General features: G+C 35.5%; 1 long non-coding RNA gene across 1 annotated transcript; it reads left to right on the forward strand.

The window, feature by feature from the left end:
* The first annotated feature begins 1,617 nt into the window (after positions 1-1,617).
* Positions 1,618-3,304, forward strand: LOC110675472. The gene is made up of 3 exons (XR_002499517.1): positions 1,618-1,918; positions 2,000-2,268; positions 3,032-3,304. It is a non-coding gene; the product is annotated as an uncharacterized LOC110675472 (long non-coding RNA).
* The last annotated feature ends 2,919 nt before the right edge of the window (positions 3,305-6,223 follow it).

The raw sequence follows: 6,223 nt of genomic DNA on the forward strand, positions 1-6,223 counted from the left end.
GCCGTTTGGCCGAACGCCATTTTGCCGAACGCCATCTGGCCGAATGCCATTTTGCCGAATGCCATTTTGCCGAATGCCATTTTGCCGAATGCCATCTGGCCGAACGGGTCGTTTGGCCGAATGCCGTTTGGCCGAATTAAGAACAAAAAAAAATCAAATTGCTACAACGCTGATGTGTAGGATTCATAAATGTAGCCCAATAACAAGTTTATTAGTTGCTTTGTATAATGTGACGGAGCGTCATGTTTGTCACTATATGAGTGCTCCAAGAGAATGATAAAATTGCCCCGATAATTCAGGACAAAGTTGTGAATTCCACGCTTCGCGCAAGACTCTAAGCCGCTGAATGACTCGTCTCTGCGTTACCAACAGTGAGTTAGGGTTTCAAGTGTCTTTGATGATTTCATCAGAATTGTTTCCTTATTTTAAACATAGGCTATTCTTTTGAAGTGTACTGGTTTTATCACTATCGGCAATAGATTAGCTTATATTTCTATTGGGGATTTTAAAATCATCGGCAGTTCTTTGTAGTTATATTGATAAAAACGATTATTTGCATTTCACATGCTTAAATTTTCATAAGAGATTATTTTCTTCTTTTGATCATAAGCTGTTCTTTTCAGATTGAAGTATTTATTAATAGTTATTGGAATTAAGCCATTAAAACGTCCATATAGAGTCCTATTCAAAATTTAGTTTAGCACTAGTGTTCACTTAGGTGAGATATCATTATCCTCCAAGATTAAGATTGAACGTTGAACACTTACCTCTTTTGTGCTCACAGTTCCTCCGTTGTGAAAAGAAGAAGCCAAGACTTGTGGTTGCTAGAACTATGCTAGAACTTTTTATGTATCATGATTCGAGGGATCGAAGCAACCCGATCCAGCAAAAAGACGAATAATTTATAACCCCCGTTTTAGTTACTGTCAAAAGTTATTATTGCCGCTACCAGAGATGTGAATAAATGCATACATTTAGGATGTTCTTATTTCAGCAGTGATCATTTCAATGAAGAGTTAAATTTTTGTATATGCACGATGATTTATCCTTCTTTTTAAAATAGGCTGAATCAGTACTTTGAAATTCCTTATAAATACATGCTGACTGTAGTTCACCTTTGTTTTCAATTTATGCCAAGCTCTTTCCCAGTTGGGACCTAACGCCAGAAAGAAGATGACTAAAGAAGTCTCGAAGAGGATGGTTTATATTGTAGTATGTTGGATTAAAAAAACACTTCGAAGCACACTAGTACTTCTATGGGAAGACAAACTCAACGTACAAACAAAACGTTAATAATCAACAAATCATTAAAAAATATGTCAATAAATTGGCAGTTTTCCAATACAACCCTGTATTGAGCTCTCGCCGAGCAGTGTCACGAACACATGCGCAAATTTGCTGGTTGAAAATACTGCCATTTGATTTTGCTGGAAACAGCTCATTTTTGTTTATATTTTCTACCAGCACTCTTTAAGTAGTATTGGTGACATGTAACGTGTATGTACACGAACGCAGAAACCACTATAATTCTAGCGCAGTAATTGCATAAGTATATCACATATGAACTCATCCACCGTGACGTCACGCTCTGGAATCCAAAAGTAAACAACACTTTACTGCGGGCAATGTTTACAAATCTTCCGTGACAAAAAAAATTATAAGTTGAAAGTGTTTGCTAGTAAAGCAAGATACGAAATAGTATTTTTCTAGTAATAATGTCCTGAAAGTGCATCGCATACAAGTGTAATTCAACGCATAAAACTAAGGGGGTGCATTTTCTTTCGATTCCCAAGCGTGAGAAGCGGTAAAGTGATGGAGCGTTCGAAGCAAAGACTCCATGAATGGCTGAATGCTCTTGGATTCCGGGACAGTTCCAACCCGAAGAACAAATATATATGTGGCCTGCACTTTATTTCCAGTAAGTTTAGTACAAAATAGTCTCAAGTAATGTAACACACTTGAAAAGCATAAAGTTCATACAATTAAAATTTACTTTCAGGTAAAGCTGCCTGCCTTTCTGACGCAAGAAATGTGGATTGGATTCCTTCAATTAACATCGTCAAGATGAATTCAGAAGAATCTACTAATAGCAACTAGCAAGTCGTTGCTGACTACTAGCCGATTCTGTAGTGATAAACAGTCCAAGCTTCGAATTCTTTGAGGGACCTCTTCTGGATGCTTCCCAATTGAACTCCACGGTATTACCACCGAATCTATCAGCGAATAATGTTTCTACAGCTCATGATTGCTCCGTGCTTCTCCATCAAGGTATGTATAGGGTTGGTTCACCAGTTATGGCCTTAGTGATAATTTAGTTGTTATACAAGTTTGTATTGCTTCGTGAATTATAGTAGTTAGATATCTAATCTCGCTCAAAAGCCATTGGTAATCAACTGTGTAGCTTGTTACTTTTTAAATAATTTTATAGTGAAGGGAAGATCCTCATCTATTTCACAGTAGTTGTCCATGCATTAGCTTAAAAATAACGAGCACACACTCGGTTACCAATGGCTTTATGACGAGATCATATGTTATGCGAGAAATATATCTTGTTGATAACACATTCAAAAAAATATAAAATCTAAAAGCTTTCGAAATTTTACATATACTTAAATAGGGAATCAGGAGTTAGGGGCCCAGATAGCCGTAGCGGTAAACGCGCAGCTATTCAGCAAGACCAAGCTGAGGGTCGTGGGTTCGAATCCCACCGGTCGAGGATCTTTTCGGATTGGAAATTTTCTCGACTTCCCAGGGCATAGAGTATCTTCGTACCTGCCACACGATATACACATGCAAAAATGGTCATTGGCATAGTAAAGCTCTCAGTTAATAACTGTGGAAGTGCTCATAAGAACACTAAGCTGAGAAGCAGGCTCTGTTCCAGTGGGGACGTAACGCCACAAAGAAGAAGAAGGGAATCACTTTGGCCATAACTGGTATAACTTCCCTATTGTGCTTTATTGTACCAGTAGTGGATTTCTTTTCTAGTTTGAATTGGTTCCAGTGAATTATACGTAATTTTTATTTACAGCTGACAATGTCACAGCCGAGTCTATTGGAGTTGGTCGATTAATTGTCGATCAGAATGACTATGAATCATTTGCGAGAGATTTGTTGGAAGAAGCTTTCTACTGAATTGCTACTGAATTGCTCAACTAATTCAAATGCGTCATTTTTCATTTTTATGAACGAATTTGGAAGGTAAGCAAGTTTTTCCAAACCTAATTGATCATTCAAAGAACTTTTAGTATCCAATCGATAAGGGCATCTGATTTCAACCACGAATTTTCAGCAGCATTGGCAACTACACAGCAAAAAAAATCTTAAATTTACATGGCACGTAAACTTTGATAATCATGTTAAACGAGTTATAACTGAATGTTCAACGATAAATAATTTAAACAACGATAAATAATTGCATTCGAAAATGCTTGCAATCTTGAGTGAAACTGTGGGTAAACCCACACAATCAGGCGATACAACCATGAATACATTTTCCCGATCAAGAAATATGCCACATTCGGACAGCTGAAGATTCTCATGATGGTCAACTAATAGTTTGCGCAGTGCTACCTTTGCAACTGGCTCATGTTTTCGACCATATGCTAGTGCAGATGATTCAAAAGTTGCATGCACGCATGCATCGTGGCAATTTTTTTTCAGCAAGATCAATTTTGGTGGAGGACATTCGTTTGATGTGCACACGACTTCCTTAAGACATGAGGATGTAACACTTCCTGTTCGAACCCACATCCAAAAGTTACAATCCTTTTGTTTACTTGTCAATTTCTCAACAACTTCTACATCGGAGTCTGTCAAGGTGAATTTTAAATCTCGTCCTAAGTCCCGTAGATCTTGGAGACAGTTTCCACGTAGAGCGATGTTAAAGTTTCCTTGAAGCTGTATACTTTTGTTGTTGATGAGTTTATCGGGAATGTGATTGTCCTCGCAGTTTGACATGTAAAAGTGGCACCATCACAGATTGTGTTCAATATCACAGGATTTTCATTGTCATCCCTTAGCTTCTTCAACATATTGTTGAAGTCACATCTCGTCTTGATGGCAACGGTATTATAAAAGTACTTCGATGTTTTGCCGTAGCTAACATCTCGCACTTTCTTGTACATGTCGGTTCGAATGTTTTTTGATGGATGGCGCCAGTAGCACGGAATATCTGTGACGGTAACCTTAACATAATCAGTGTACTTATCATTCTATGGATCAAAATATACCTTACCTTTCTATTTATGGACTGGGCATGTAGATTAGCCAAAGTATAAAGCAAGGCACTAACGTGTGCACACGTCTCACTTATTCCTGCAATACAGGTGCAATGCACAGTGGTCAAGGAATCAGTTTTACGCGGAAAGATGCATTTTGAGCTTTAGAATGAAACATTAGTCAAAAACGGTCTTCTACAAAGTTGTTTGTACTAGTAAGGCCCTTTATTTGGTGTTATTGAAAATTAGGGTGGACCACATTTTCATAGAAATTGTGTAACTAACTTTCTTATTTGTAGAAATTATATTATACATGCTTCAGCAAAGTTGTAGACCATTCAATTTCAAGCAACTTTGCCAAAAAAAGTTTTTGTATCTCTTAAATTGACCGATTTAAAACTATTTTCCTATGGCGACATAGGGTGGTCCGAACAAAACTGGTTTTCTGGCTCTAGAGTTTTCAATTCAAATTTCTCATCAAAGTAGTCTATGAACCACTTTTAGAGCTTTGAAAAATGCGTAATGTGGTGAGAAAGAAACTCTTTATCTCTTTCCGTTTGGGAGTTATTGTTGTTTTACTCTCAAAAATATGCCTATTTTGATTGAGAATATCTCTGATAGGGGCAAACATAAAAAATATCTTTTGACGGCATTCAAAAGATAAAATAAAATTGTATATTATATCAAAAAATTACAGATGTGTTATTTTTGTAACTCTAATAAAATGCCCTGAAAACAAAGGATTTTAAGCAGAAAAACTTTAATAACTTTTGAACTTAAATAGATATCATCAATATTTTTGCATACAAATTTGCGTTTTGTTAAGTTCTTAAAGTCGTTCATAGACCGCTATGACGAGAAATCTGAAGTAAGAAAGATAGGGCTCTAAAACTATTTTGAAGATTTTTATAATATGTATTTTTTATTATTTTGCATTTTGAGCATGAAAATAAAATTTTAGACAAAAATGATCTACTACAAAATTGTTTCTAAAAATGTAAGCTTCCATACTGTGTCTTTTAAAACTAGGGTGGTCCACAATATCACACATATCATATAATCAACTTTTTTATTTGTAAAAATACTGGTATATACTCTTAGACAAAGCGGTAGAACATGAAATTTTGATCAACTTTGCCAAAAAAAGTTTTTCTGTAGCTCAAAATTTGACCAATCTAGAGCATATTTTCCTAATCATCGCAGGGTGGTCCAACAAAAATAAGTTTTTTAACTCAAGTTTTTTTAATACTAGTTTCTCATCAAAGTCATCTATGAGCGACTTTTAGAACTTAACAAAACGCAAATTTTCATACAAAAAGATTGTTGATATCTATTTTAGTTCAAAAGTTATTAAAGTTTTCGTGATAAAAAATATTTGTTTTTCAAGACAGTTTTTTAGAGTTACAAAAATAACACATTTGTAAGTTTTTGATATAATATACAATTTTATTTTATCTTTCGAATGCCGTCAAAAGATATGTTCTATGTTTGCCCCAATCAGAGATATTCTCAATCAAAGTAGGCATGTTTTTGAGAGTAAAACAACAATAACTGCCAAACGGAAAGAGATAGAGAGTTTCTTCACTCACCAAATTACGCATTTTTCAAAGCTCTAAAAATGGTTCATAGACTACTTTGATGAGAAATTTGAATTGAAAACTCTAGAACCAGAAAACCAGTTTTGTTCGGACCACCCTATGTCACCGTAGGAAAATAGTTTTAAATCGGTCAATTTAAGAGATACAAAAAAACTTTTTTGGCAAAGTTGCTTGAAATTGAATGGTCTATAACTTTGCTGAAGCATGTATAATATAATTTCTACAAATAAGAAAGTTAGTTACAAAATTTTCATGAAAATGTGGTCCACCTTACTAATACAAACAACTTTGTAGAAGACCGTTTTTGTCTAATGTTTCATTCTAAAGCTCAAAATGCATCTTTCCGCGTAAAACTGATTTCTGGACCATAGTGCAATGGGCGTCTATGACTATCCAACATTTCAA

The sequence above is a fragment of the Aedes aegypti genome, chromosome 2 (genome assembly GCF_002204515.2).
Source record: "Aedes aegypti strain LVP_AGWG chromosome 2, AaegL5.0 Primary Assembly, whole genome shotgun sequence".
Classification (NCBI taxonomy): Eukaryota; Metazoa; Arthropoda; class Insecta; order Diptera; family Culicidae; genus Aedes; species Aedes aegypti.